The 14,114-nt window shown below is 38.1% G+C and overlaps 1 protein-coding gene and 2 long non-coding RNA genes across 4 annotated transcripts in view; 1 reads left to right on the forward strand and 2 right to left on the reverse strand.

Annotated features, from left to right (window-relative positions):
• The window catches only part of LOC114244610 (uncharacterized), a 73,743-nt gene that overhangs the window by 26,477 nt on the left and 33,152 nt on the right, over positions 1-14,114 (reverse strand). The gene's annotated exons all lie outside the window — the stretch shown is intronic.
• Positions 10,044-11,966, forward strand: LOC114252421 (uncharacterized). 2 transcript variants are annotated; one of them, XR_016324421.1, is made up of 5 exons: positions 10,044-10,558; positions 10,639-10,848; positions 11,196-11,306; positions 11,388-11,522; positions 11,686-11,966. It is a non-coding gene; the product is annotated as an uncharacterized LOC114252421 (long non-coding RNA). The 2 variants fall into 2 exon arrangements; XR_016324422.1 differs by having other exon boundaries at positions 10,639-10,723.
• LOC114247996 (uncharacterized) lies at positions 11,950-14,096 on the reverse strand. The gene is made up of 2 exons (XR_003624920.2): positions 13,462-14,096; positions 11,950-13,256 (listed from the first exon to the last, which is right to left on the reverse strand). It is a non-coding gene; the product is annotated as an uncharacterized LOC114247996 (long non-coding RNA).

A 14,114-nucleotide genomic window follows, 5' to 3' on the forward strand; every position in this document is an offset into this window, starting at 1 on the left:
CGGCTAACCTGCAAAAGCGGGATTGTAGAGATTGAAGGGTGTGTATGTGTGTGCGGGCCGCGTGAGCGAACACCACACTCGCGTAAGTCATGACGGGCCTTATGCAAGTTTTGTAAAGTGTCACCTTGTTCCGAAGGGACATTTTACTCCGCTTACAGATCATGGGGTAGAGTCTACCGAGAATAAACGCGGCACGGTCACGGACTGATTTTATATGCGGGCGGAATGTCATCGATGCATCCAGGGTAACGCCCAGGTACTTGACCTTCCTGGTCCAGGGTATGGATTGACTAAAGAGAGTAATCGGGGGTGTGAGATTCCTCCTCCTAATACGGGAGGAAATCCGTGTGGAGCTTCCCCTCTGAAATAGCACCGCAGTACTTTTCGCTGGGTTGATGTCTATGCGCCATTTTCGGAACCACTGTCCTAGGGCTAGGGCTGCGCTCTGAAGCTTCTTCGCGATTAGGGACTTGTTTCTACTGGAATAGTAAACAGTCGTGTCGTCGGCGAATAAAGCTAAATGGGTCGGCGGCGACCGGGGAATATCGTTAACGAATAAGCTAAATAGGAGGGGTGAGAGGACAGAGCCTTGCGGGACTCCAGCTGTGAGAGGTCGTGGGGAGGAGCGGGTTCCCTCGACTCGATATCGAAAAGAGCGGTTCGACAAGAAGTCCCGTATGATGAGCACGAAACTATCCGGCACGCCCATGTTGAATAGTTTGAAAATCAAACCGTTATGCCAGACTTTGTCGAACGCTTTTGCGACGTCGAAGAAGAGAGCTCCCGTGTATAACGGTTTTGGTCGATTAAGCCCCACAAGAATGTGCTCCGTGAGGCGGTGCACCTGTTGAACGCATGAGTGATTTGTACGGAATCCGAATTGTTCATCGATGAGAATGCCCTTGGATGAGACGAAGTCTCTGAGGCGTTTGTAGAGCAGACGCTCATACAGTTTGCCTAGAGACATGAGGAGGCTAATCGGGCGGTAGCTCGTCGGATGATTTTTTGGTTTACCGGGTTTATGTATGCCGATAACGTCCGCTTCTTTCCACACCGCGGGAAAGATACAGTTCGCCATAGCGGCATTGAAAATAGATGCCAACATCACGATGAGTTGGATGGGTAGAAGTTTAATAACGCGGTTGGATATACCGTCGGAACCGGGAGCCTTGCGAGGACGTAGGTCTTTGATCAAGTCTTTAACTTCCATCGGGGTGACGGATGGTAACGCGTCCGAGGGTGGCAAGGAGACTCTGCGTTCTACCTCACTGTCTACAAATTCTACATGAACAGGGTCCACGGATTGAGTGCTGGGCGTGCACTGGGTTTGCAATGTATCGGCCAGCAGCTCTGCTTTTTCATCATCATCGAACGCCGCGAGTCGGCCTGAGGGGCCTACGAGGGGGGGCATAGTTACTACCGTATCCGATTTGAGAGTACGAGCTAAGCGGTAGTAAGACCTTTGAGAGGGCGCGAGTCTTTCTAAGAAATCAGACCATCTGGCATCTCGGACTTCGGCGATGCGAGACTTTACGTCGCGTTGTAGGGCACGCATTCGAATACGATTTTCCGCGGTAGGATACCTTCGTAGGCGCGTATCGAGGCGTTCTTAGCTCTAAGGAGTTCCCTAATATCGTCGGACAATTTGAAGCGGTGAAGGAAGTCCTCCGCTACAACTTGTTTCGATGACCTATCTAATGTCGAGGTGATGTGTGACGTTAAGATGTCTATGGCTTCAGCGGTATCCTGAGGAGACGGGGTAGAGTCTGGGTTAAACGGGAGCGATGGTGGATCAGATTCAGCCAGGCTGATGCCCAGCGTGTGCCAATCCACCACAGTCCTCGTGACGGGAACGGAATCGGGAGCGCGACCGAGCTTCATAACGACGGGACGGTGGTCTGAATCTAACTCTGAAACTACTTCGATCGAGTGTAAGCGCAGAGTTACGTTTTTTAATAACGCTATGTCGAGTATATCCGGGCGATGCGCGATATTTAGCGGGTAGTGAGTCGGGGTTAGCGGAGCGACGATATCGAAGGCGAGATCATCGACTAACGCGTCAAGCCGCCTGCCATTCGGGGTTGTAGTGTGTGAGTTCCACCTGATGTGTTTACAATTTAGGTCGCCCGCCAGAATGACAGAGCTCCCCATGCCGAGCAGCGCCTCGATATCACTGCTTAGAACGATCTTATCCGGTGGAAGATAAACGGACGCGATAACGGTCGGCGCGTGTCCCGTCAGTGAGATTCGGCACACTGATGCTTCGATATTAGCGAGCGCGGCAGGATCGAGCGGGACGCAATGCAGGGCTCTTCTATAGTAAATGACGGTACCACCACCACGAGCAGAGAGCCTGTCGTTCCTGACCATGTTATAGTTCGCGATTTTAGGGTCACGGCGCGCGGGCTTAAGTAGGGTCTCCTGCACTAAAAAGATATCAATTTGATGGTCACGCAAAAAGTCAGAAACCTGATCACGTTGATTTGCGAGACCGTAAGCGTTAAAAAATCCTATCGTTACGGATAGGGGCTTTATTCTACTTAAAAATATTGTATGTAATTGAGTATAATACGCAAAATGATACTGAAAAATTATAATATGTAGTTTTAATTATTATCTCTTCGCGTTTTCTTTTTTGAATTTCTTTGTTCTAATTTTGTATTCCGAGCTTAATGTACATTTCTCTTCATAAATGTTAAATGCGAAATTAAAATAAAATGTCAGTTACGAAAAAAATGTAACAAGATGTTTTTCTTTATTTTCCACCACTGACGTCCCTTTCCCAAGAATCCTGCCACTTCATTCCGATTCTCTAAAGCATTGTTTCATAGTAGTTTATTAGAAATAGGTCACTGGTCTCGTCAAAGTTTACATTAGTGAAAAATGTGATCCTGTGACTAAATTACTGTATTTGCTCTTGGTTACGGTTAGTATTAGGAAATTCTCTCAGGTTGAGTCCGTGAGCTCACCTACTCGTAAGGCTACCGGTGAATAAGTAGGAAAAAAAAAACTTTATATAGGTAGGTATTTGAATGGTTTTTCTTGTGTTGGCTTGAAACACAGTACCTACGTATTAACGCCACCGCAGCAAAAATTCATTCTTGTAGCACTAAAAATTGGGCCACAAAGCAGCAAATAACAAGACAATAAGGACACTAAAGATCTCTTCTTGCGTGTACAAACAACAAGGCGACTATAGATAAAAAAACAAAATGTGTGCAATTCACACGTGGTAGAAGTGAAACCTTCCAAAATTAAAATACAATTATCCTAAACGTCTTAAGTATATGTAAAATTTTGTCATTAGTAAATAATTGTAAGGTAGCGCCCTCTGTGAATTGATATTTTAATTTCACGTATAATCCTAAATTAAAATTCACTACAAGAGCTTTCATACACACGTTAGTATTAAAAAATCTCACAGATGGCGCTGTATTAAATAGTATGTATATTTCTGTCTCATTCTTTGCTGGCTTCATCCTACACATTTTTGTATTTGTGTCTCTTACCTGTCGTTTTTTCCGTTGCATCCAGTTTGAAATCACAACGATTCTAAAGAAGTTTTCACTTCAAAAACAAGATCGCTTTTTATTAGTTCATTGTTTGAATTTTTGCTGCGGTGGCGTTAATACGTAAGTACCTGAAACACTTTACGAGTCAAATAAAGATGAGACACTCTTCCCCACTCTATTAACCTGTGTAGAAATATCATCTACCTAGTATTTTGATTGTCAGACATACAGCGCATTGGGATCAGCCCTGCGTCAAATGTTAAATCATCGATTACCAGATATACTTTTTTGATGGACATCTTACGACGAGGGCGTTGTGTTAACATAATTACATGTCTTATGTAATAAAGTGATGGTTTATTTCTTTCTGAATCATCATAATTACGCTTCGAATGTGTTCATTATATTACGCAGATGAAGTTCATGAATATTTAACAAAATGATATTAATTTAGAGACAGTATACACTTTTGAGAGTAATTGTTGACGATGTAAAGAATGAATGAGTTAAGAAAGTAAAGAACGACAGGGAATAAGGATATAGACCTGTGATAGAAAATATAGATAACATTAAAAAAAACATATCTAACCACAAAACTTGATTCAAATCCTTTAAGCTGTTTCACATATGCACAAAATAGTTTCCTATACATTTAAAAAATGTTTGTTTAAACTTAAAACGCTAGATTTATTTTTTGGTCTGAAATGTCAAATTATTACAACATGAAATCAAAATATGCAAGGATTACATCAGTTAAATTATTGTTCCAAGGATAGATGAACCCTGTGACACTAATAAGCATGTTTGAAAAATCTTAGTATTTTATGAAAACCAATTGTTTCTGACAGCCTAGTAAAGTATACGAAAAGTTTGAAAAAAACTGATATTTTTTTTAAAGGCACACAATTTTATTATATGTCCCCATTTTATGGTAAATATTTAGCGTCCCTTGCGGACTCGTGGACATCAACATAGGAGTCAGGCCGCCACCAAATAATCCAAAAAGCAATTGTCGTGTAAACATAACGCTGTAGAAATATCCTAAAGAATTCTTCTGACTAAAGCACAGTTTTGACTAAACATTCTTATTACACAATGCTTTATTGCGACAAACGAATTATACATAATTAGAATTAAAATTACCAAAGGTGGTTATTACCAGCACATAACCAAATGCAATTACTATTTTCGCTCCGTATACATGTACATATATACATATTATTATGTGGAAATGTGCGTCGGTTTTCTTCAAATAAACTATTTATTGTTTTCTACAAAAATTATATGTTATTCAATGAAGTATATCACGGTATCAATCATTAGGTTAGGCCGCGGTGTCTTAAAAAATGTAAAGTGATATGTATTTAAGGAGAAGAGTTCACCACTTTTTACCCTTAATGATTGGAGGTCAAAGAATATTATTTTCACAGGGAATCGCGTATCCTACTTACATGACTTTAGTGTTAGCAATCGACATTGTTAATGACATCGATACACTCGATACAAACACGAGTTGAATGTGTAACAAGTAAAACACGAATATATAGCATTTAAAACCACTGAAGCCGCAAGCAAAAGCTATAAAAGAAATTAATGCTGTCAATAGTTAGAGATCCTTGGCATGAATACCGCGAGTGCGTTCGCCTCGCGGACAGGTGTGGCTCGACCTTAACGCACCTTATTACCGAACCTTCATGTTTGACAGTCGACTTTATCTCCTCAAAGTTGAACAGAATCCGCACCCGTGGTCCAATGGTATCTTATTGTTTTTTTTCGTATAGGGTGAACGGTATCGCGGCCCACCTAGCGTTAAGTGTTTACAGGACCCCATATATGTAAATCAAAATGTGAAGCCATCCATTTTGAGACTTGAGGTCTATGTCTCTCTATTGTATAGTAATTTCGCAAATTACATTTTTTGTGGATTTGATTTTTATTTCTCGACGTCATTCCTTCACTTAAGTCAAGTAAGTATTTATTTCATTACAAAAATTTATAACCTCGAGCGAGATTTGAACCCCGGTTCAGTTGCATCGGTCGATATATCGACAGGACGTCTTAAACTTTAAGCCACGACGACTAGGCAATGTAATAAAAAAAATATGTTTACCAATTCACGCAGATCACAGCCTCTTTCTTATCATGAAATCGTTACTTTTCTTAAGTTTGGGATTTAATAAACTAAACAGCTACATCTTCAACAAAACCCGGTTATTCCACAGATAATTGCAAAACATTTTACATGTTCTGAACACATTTTGTTCTATTAAATACAGTGATTTAAAGACAATTTACGGTGAGATTTGAAACGGAAGAAAAGTTTGTATCAGTGTTATTAGTGAGCTGGTTATTACCGACAAGGGCATTGTAATTGTACCGGAGGAGGGGTGGGTCGTGAGCCCGCAAGGGTCGCCGCCAAACGCTCATCTATTTCTGCAGCAAAGTGATCATACGTTCTCGGAATTCAGCTAAGTGTTCCGCCTTTCGTTCACGCTGCCACCGATATTTACGCCGTGAACTCCAACGACAACTTAATTAACAATTGGATGGTGAGCTTCCTGTCTATGGCAATAACAATGTCAGACAACAGCCAGTCGGAGATTAATGCGATACAGCCCGTGTAAATTCGTAGCGTGACACTAAGCAATTGTGGAGTATAATGACAGAGGAAAGATTACACCGAGCGGGTGATATAGCTCGATTTTTTTTTTGCTTACTTGGGTGGACGAGCTCACGACCCACCTGGTGTTAAATGGTTACTGGAGCCCATATACATCTATAACGTAAATGCGCCACCCACCTTGTGATATAAGTTCTAAGGTCTCAATTGAAGTTACAACGGCTGCCCCATCCTTCAAACCGAAACGCATTACTGCTTCACGGCAGAAATAGGCAGGGTGGTGGTACCGTGCGGACTGACAAGAGGTCCTACCACCAGTCGGTAGACCGACAGTCTGAATGTTGTTGTTTGATACTTGTATATACGCAAGCTTATCTTGAAAATGTCATAAGCGAGATTCGAGCATCTGTCAAACATCTTGTGTTGTATGATGGCCAATACATTTTAATGATAATCTCACCCAACCTCACTTTAAAAATATCCTTGTATCGATTAGCTTTAAAAACTACAATCGCTTGCAGCTGATTTTCGAATTGTGACATTATCGAATTCGAATCAGATCTAGTGTCGTTGAAGCGTTTCATAAGAAGCAAACAAACATAGGAAGTCAAAATACAATAAAAGCGTAGAAAAACGCAGTAGTTTTGTGAACGGTAAACGGTGAGCTAGCGAATGAACGCACGCAATGCACACACGCGATACAAAACAATGCAAACATTAAAAATTACATAAAACATTTATTCTTTTCTTTGCCTGACTTAGTTTTAGAGAACTTGTAACTACGGTATTTGGTTTAGAAACGAAAATTCCATTTAGCTTCATTCGCACTAAATACATTCATTTACGCTGAAAAATTTAAAATGTTATTCTCAGCAACAAACATTGTTTTTATAATTGTATACCTATATGAAAAAATTGATATTTTTTAATTTGAAAATAGTTAACGATTTATTCTCGTTCTAATTTTGTAACTATACTGAGGCCTTAGAACTTATATCTCAAGGTGGGTGGCGCATTTACGTTGTAGATGTCTATGGGCTCCAGTAACCACTTTGGGCTGTGAGCTCGTCCAACCATATAAGCAATAAATAAAAAAAATTGGCGTATCGAATATTTGTAATTAAAATATACATAATATTATGTTTTTCTGTAACAATATTTATTTAGAAACTAAATTTTTTTCATATAAATAATATGGAAAGATAGAGTCGAAACGTAATTATTATTAACAAAGGCCTACTTTTGACGCAAGTCGAAATGTTTCGGTTCACTGCGGCCAAGCGAACAAAAACTGATGAAAGTATCGCGCCAAAAGAAATATGATCACTATTATAATACAATAATGAAAATATCGGTCACGCAATGGAATCATAACGTTATATTTATCGGCGAACTTCATTAAAGAAGCACAATTATGGAATTAGCTATTTATTAATTAATTGGTAAAGTGTAGAAGTTAGATTACAGCCTCGGACTGTTGCGCCGAGAGTCGTGGATTCGATTCCCAAATAGGGAAAACATTCGTGTGATGAACAGGTTTATTAGCTTTTTGTCTGGGGGTTTATTATCTATATACATAGGTATATATTGAAACGTATATAAGTATGTATACAAGTCTCCGGTACCCATTACACCGGCAATCCTAATTTGGGGCCAGACGACAGCGCATGATTTGTTTCCAGTTAGTTATAAATTTATTATGACAACTACCAATATCTTCTTATGTCACTGATATGTCACTGATCCGTTACAGCCTCCAAGCGGAAAACCATGAAATGGTAAATATGATCTTGTCTGAGCTAGGGAATGACTTTTAGATGCTTTTAAGTGCAGTTCTGAAACGCGTGGTTCGATTGAACCTAACTCATAGACGCAGCAGAATTTTTCTCGTCGGATCTTCTCAGTGGATCGCGATTCCGATCCGGTGGTAAATTCTGTGAAGCACTGCTCTGGCTAGGGCTAGTGTTAGCAAATTCTCACAAGTTGAGCCCGTGAGCTCACCTACCCGTCCCGTACCCGGCGTAACTGGAATAACCTCTTAGGTTATCAGCGAATAGGTACTTTACTGTTGGTAGGACCTCTTGTGAGTCCGCACGGGTAGATACCACCACCCTACCTATTTCTGTCGTGAAGCAGTAATGCGTTTCGGCTTGAAGGGTGGGGAAGCCGTTGTAACTATACTTGAGATCTTAGAACTTATCTCAAGGTGGGTGGCGCATTTACGTTGTGGATGTCTATGGGCTCCGGTAACCACTTACCACCAGGTGGGCTGTGAGCTCGTCCACCCATCTAAGCAATAGAAAAACAAATCGATTGAATTGTGACCGTGACCGCCCCTCGTGTACGTAGAAACCGTGCCAGAAAGAAATGTTTATTATCCATCCATGAGGTCTTCAATCAGTGCCAGTTATGAGAGCGTGGCGAACGGAGCCGGATAAAAGCGTATCTGGTATGGTACGTGATGATATTATCAAATATTAGGTCGTATTCTTTCATTGTGTGATACAAGCTGTTCCCAGCACCAATGAGACCAGAATACGGCGCTCCAAATCCACTTCTGGCGTGCGAATTCTGCTAAACAAACTCAAGGTGCGATGTTGCGAGAAAAAACCGTGCCGTTTTATTGCCGTTTTGTTTGACATATAACGTGGAATGTGTTTGGACTTCAAATATATTTTTTTGTTGCTCAAATTGGTGGATGAACTCACGACCCAGTTTCCCGAAATCCATAGAGGTCTACAACGTAAATTCTGCCACCGACTTGGAGACATGAGTTCTAAGGTCTCAGTTTTTGCAGTACATTTTTCAAATCGGTTTATTAATCGTGGAATTAACGAATTTAAAATAACACAACAGAATCGAGCCCTCTTTTAATATATATATAAAAAAAAAAACGAGTATTATTATTATTATATTAGATTTACGACAAGCCGGTGTAATTGATAACTTTTAACTACACGCAATGTAGCATGATTTATAATGGATGCAACTGGCGTGTGGGGTCAACGTACTCCTAGTTTGGGCCGTTCTATGCGGAATATCTTATCATATGATTGAAGTATCAATTGCACTGATACAGCGGCTGTCCGCATAAATTTCTGAATGCAGAATACCTACCCGCGCCAACTTGCAACACGACCCGCCTAGGACTGTTAGTTCAAAGACGTACGAACAAGGACATAAGGATTTTTCTTGCAACGAACAGACATGATTAAAAACAATTATTTATTTTAATTTTAATTAGTGTAAGAATTGAACAATTGAAAGCCACCGTTTCACCGTACATTCAAACGTTTGTATTATTCATGATTTACGAACAACTACATATCTTTAACATAGGAAATGTTAAAGAATGCGGAACATATCACACAATTACTCTTTAGCAACAGATATAAACCAACTTGTCACGATTATAACTGGTTATCGATTTTTATCATGTTCAACAGTTAATGTATGGTATGCGCCGGCTTCATTTGCATATCAGTCAATAGATGAGGTGATAGAATTGGTTAAGATATGTGTTGTTTGAGCTAAAAATCGACGTGTTGAGATAAGCAATTGGCATAGCATTTTCTCAAAATTAATTAAGTATGTACATTATGTCTGTTGAGAAATGGCATGCATAGCACATTATGGCTACTCTTTTTAACCGACCACAAAAAAGGAGGAGGTTCTCAATTGCTTTTATTTTATTGTATTACCCTTGTAGGCAAACGAGCATACGGCTCACCTGATCGTGACTGGTTACCGTCGCCCATGGACTTCAGTAATTCCAGGGGCAGAGCCAAGCCGCTGCCTACCGTTAAGTAATCTTTACAAGCCTCGTTTGAAGAAGGACATGTCATAGCGCTCGGGAAACACCGTGGAGGAGAGCTTATTCCAAAACCGGATAGTACGTGTCAAATAAGACCTCTGCCTTGCGATTCTCTAAAATTCAAACAAGAACTCGCATCTCACTACGAAATTCTCCATCACTTCGCATTCGCAATAGAATGACCTTGATTTGGCATTCTGTAAACACTAATCTTAATTACCCTGCCTCGAGCGAAGTGAAGTGACAACGAAGTTTGTTTATAATATACTAGGGATAGCCGTATACGCGCAAATGTAAATCGAAGCTTACCGGTTTCAGTTTTTCGTTGTATTTATAAGCATTCTGTAAGAAAATACTATGAATTTAAGCTTTGGTGTCTAAGCCACATCTAATATATCTAAAAAGAAAATTAAAAGTCATATATTTATGAAATTAATTGTAATTTCTGGATGTACGCTAAGTTCCTTTGCGTGCACTGGCGAATACCAGAATTAAAAAACAAAATTTTAATTGTTTTCAAAACAATCTCAAGCAGTCGGAAGTTTTTATTTTGCTTTTTCTAGATTTTTTGTTACTTTGTGAGTGAATTTAACGTTAAATAAAAATTATGAGGTAAGTAAAAGTTAGTTTTGAGGCTATCAATGGTTCATCCATTTGTTTTTTAATCTAAAATTTCAATATATTACCAACAGACTTAACGAGCGTTCTTCTCATCCGACATTGGTGCAAATAGAGGCATTGATAGACGTTTTGGATTAAAAGCTAGCGAAACAAAAGGTTTAATCGTATCTCAACATGTTCAATAAGATAACAAGGATATTAAAAAATATAGGAACTAAATTATCTTGTCAGATATGATCCATTCCCGGAGAGATATTTAGGACATGTTAACATCTATTTATGTATGATAAATCTATCTACTACGTTTTTATTGATATTCTATTTTAACAGGGAATATCGGTAATTTATCTGTATCTCAAATTCACCAAAAAAAAAAATTATATTGAATTAAATAAATCAAATCATTAACAATTTAGGTATTTGCAATACCTGTTGGATTGATGTTGTTGGAATGTTATTATTGATGCAGAGGTGACTGTATCTATGGTAAAGGGTGTGCACACCGGTACAGGGGTGGCAGGCAGTGCCAGAGTATTGACTAAATTGACATTATGTAGGCTAAAGACTGCATACTCCGTTTAAAATCAATGAACAAAATTTAGGCATAACCTACTTTATTATATTTAAGGAACTACAACAGATTGAAAATACTAATCCACATTATCAGAATATTGTAAGGAGAATTCATTGCCAACTCTGAAAATGTATCAGTAATGGAACAATCCCAAACATCCTACAGGTACGTATGTTATACCTAATTATTTTAAATAAATACCTAAACAAAACGCATTTTAAAAATTAATATTTATATGCTTTTTAGCATTGCATCAAGAATCACTTATTTTGCAGTCATCCTCCCCTAACTAAATGCAAGTGACTTCTACTTATTGTGATGCTACTACTAGTAGCTCCAGCCACAGTAGGTCTCATGTTAGTCAAGAGATTGGGTTGTTAGGTAAGTGTTTATTCAGGTCAAAGTACCTATTCATTGAACAACCATATTAGGGACATTGATTTGTGCATAATGCTGTTACTTGTTAATAAAAACCTTTTCTTGTATGTATTCTAAACATTGTATTTTAACTAACCTTGTTTGTAAATAAATTTATTTTTTTCAGCACCTCAACACCTGACCTGCTATTTCATCACTTTTCAATGAAAAGCAGAGTGTACTCAAATTACAACAAATTACACAGTACCAGGATATATAACTTAAACAACCATGGGGGAATAAATAGTTGACAGTCTGCAAGAAGGATGAACTGTTGGTGGAATTAGCATATGCAGCTAGGAATTTTAAACCTGTATTTCCACATATTACTGATGCAAACAAATTTCAAAATTATTGTATATAACTATTGAATAAAACTATAATAAAACTATTTTTATAAATCATTAATTTATATTTGAAGTTACTTCACACTATAAGTAAGCTAATTAGTAGAATTTAACAAAGTAATTCAACATGACCACCATAATGTAAATGTAATCTCATAATCTGAGATTATGGGAACTGGCAGCTCTGCACAATTGCAAATGTTGTGCAAAACACAACACGCAACAGCTATTTTTGCTACCTTATCAGGGTGATAAATTGGCACCCTATGGATCAGCAAACACCTGAATCTACTCTTTAACAGACCTATTGTTCTTTTCACTGAGTTACGGGCAGTGGAATGAAGGTGGTGCTACAAAGCTTCAGGAGTATCTCTCTTCGTATTAGCATTAGCTAGCCATTATTAGCAGGTATTAGCTAGCATAGCATTATCGCCTATTTCTGAAGCAGTAATGCGTTTCGGTTTGAAGGGTGGCGCAGCCGTTGTAACTATACTGAGACCTTCGAATTTATATCTCAAGGTTGGTGGCGCATTTACGTTGTAGATGTCTATGGGCTCCAGTAACCACTTAACACCAGGTGGGCTGTGAGCTCGTCTAACCATTTAGATGGTGAAATGAAAAAAAAATTAGCAAAAGGTGTCATAAGGTTGGAACGTTGAGCATATACAGAAAGACCGAAAAGATGTTAAATAATTATAATGGTCATTACTTGCTGTCATTGACTAATCTTTAGTAGATTTTATTTTGTTTTTTTTATAACTGAATAAAGTTTATTTAATATAAATACTAAATTTCACAATAACTTTAAAGCAATATACACAATTCAATTTAACTGAAATGAATACAATCTGAATACATAGTTCATAATACACATTTCGTTTATGGATTACATATCATCAGAATTTCGAAAAATATTAATGGCTATACAAATTGTACATTTTCTGGCATGATAGCCTTTGTGACAGTAAAACCATTTTTTATTGGTAGCACGTCTTTTTAAGGCCACCAACGTCCCATCAATACACCCAACAACCAAAGTGATTTTAATTTTTTTACAAAAACTGCAATATTTAGCATTAGATTAATATTGGCACTTTTTTATGAAGAAAAAAAATATTTATTAAGTTTAAACCACCTTCTTCTTTTTTCTTCAGTTTTCCTTCAACTTTTGCCATTCTTGAGCATTCTGCGGGAATCTTAAATATTTATATATAGTTGCTGGGTTGTTCAGAGCCTCCACAACCTCAGATATACACTGGGATATCTGGGACAAATATGTTCTTATATTTTCTTTTATGATTTTTTTGGTAACTTCATTTGCCCAAATAAACAAGGTGCACAATAACTGAAACTAAGAAATAATCATTATACAATACACATAGTTATTAGTGAATCTAATTTGTATTCTTTCAAGATATTTTTGGTAGATTAGTTTAGTGGTATTGTTTTACAATAATGGGAGAGTTGGATATAAACAAATGGGCAAACTTTAATAATATGTTTTAAAGTACCTATTTTGTACATAAAGACACAATCTTACCACATGGAATACCTACCTTTAGAAGAGTTGAAAGTCCTTTTCAATGGCTTTTAGTAGTCTTCGTCAAAGGGTGTAATTCACACCCTAACTGGTTCATATGATCCTTCGACAATCTATACACTTTCTTTATACTTTTACATAGTCGTCATCTCAAGTTAAAAGTGATAAATTGTGAATTTCGTAGGCTTGTCGACGCATTTCACGCTGATCCGTAGCGTCAGCCTCTTTCAACAATGTTTTCAATAAAAACATACGCTCCATAAAATATCGATGAAGAATAAAGTTATTTTAAAGTGCAATTTTGTTAATTAATAGTATTTTTTTAATAATTAACAGCGGTTTATAACGTTTTCGTATATTCTCACTCACAACAAACACTTAAAACACTAACTTTTGATTTGACAAATAAAATGATTTTGCGATGCGAAGTTCTTGCCGAAATTCGACGTGATTTACACTACAGAATGCCGTTTCAAACGTCAACTCATACATTTTAGTAAAAAAAACTCACGCTTGCTAGTTCAATTCACCCGCGAGGGGCGCTAGTGTAGATTCGGCACTACAATGAAATTTACAGAATGCCAATTTGAAAACTCACACCAAATTCACGTGCGAGTTTGTTAAACAACGCTTACAGAATCGCACGGCTGGAAACGCACTGTGGATGAA

Source organism: Bombyx mandarina, chromosome 17 (genome assembly GCF_030267445.1).
Source record: "Bombyx mandarina strain Sakado chromosome 17, ASM3026744v2".
NCBI classification, from domain to species: domain Eukaryota; kingdom Metazoa; phylum Arthropoda; class Insecta; order Lepidoptera; family Bombycidae; genus Bombyx; species Bombyx mandarina.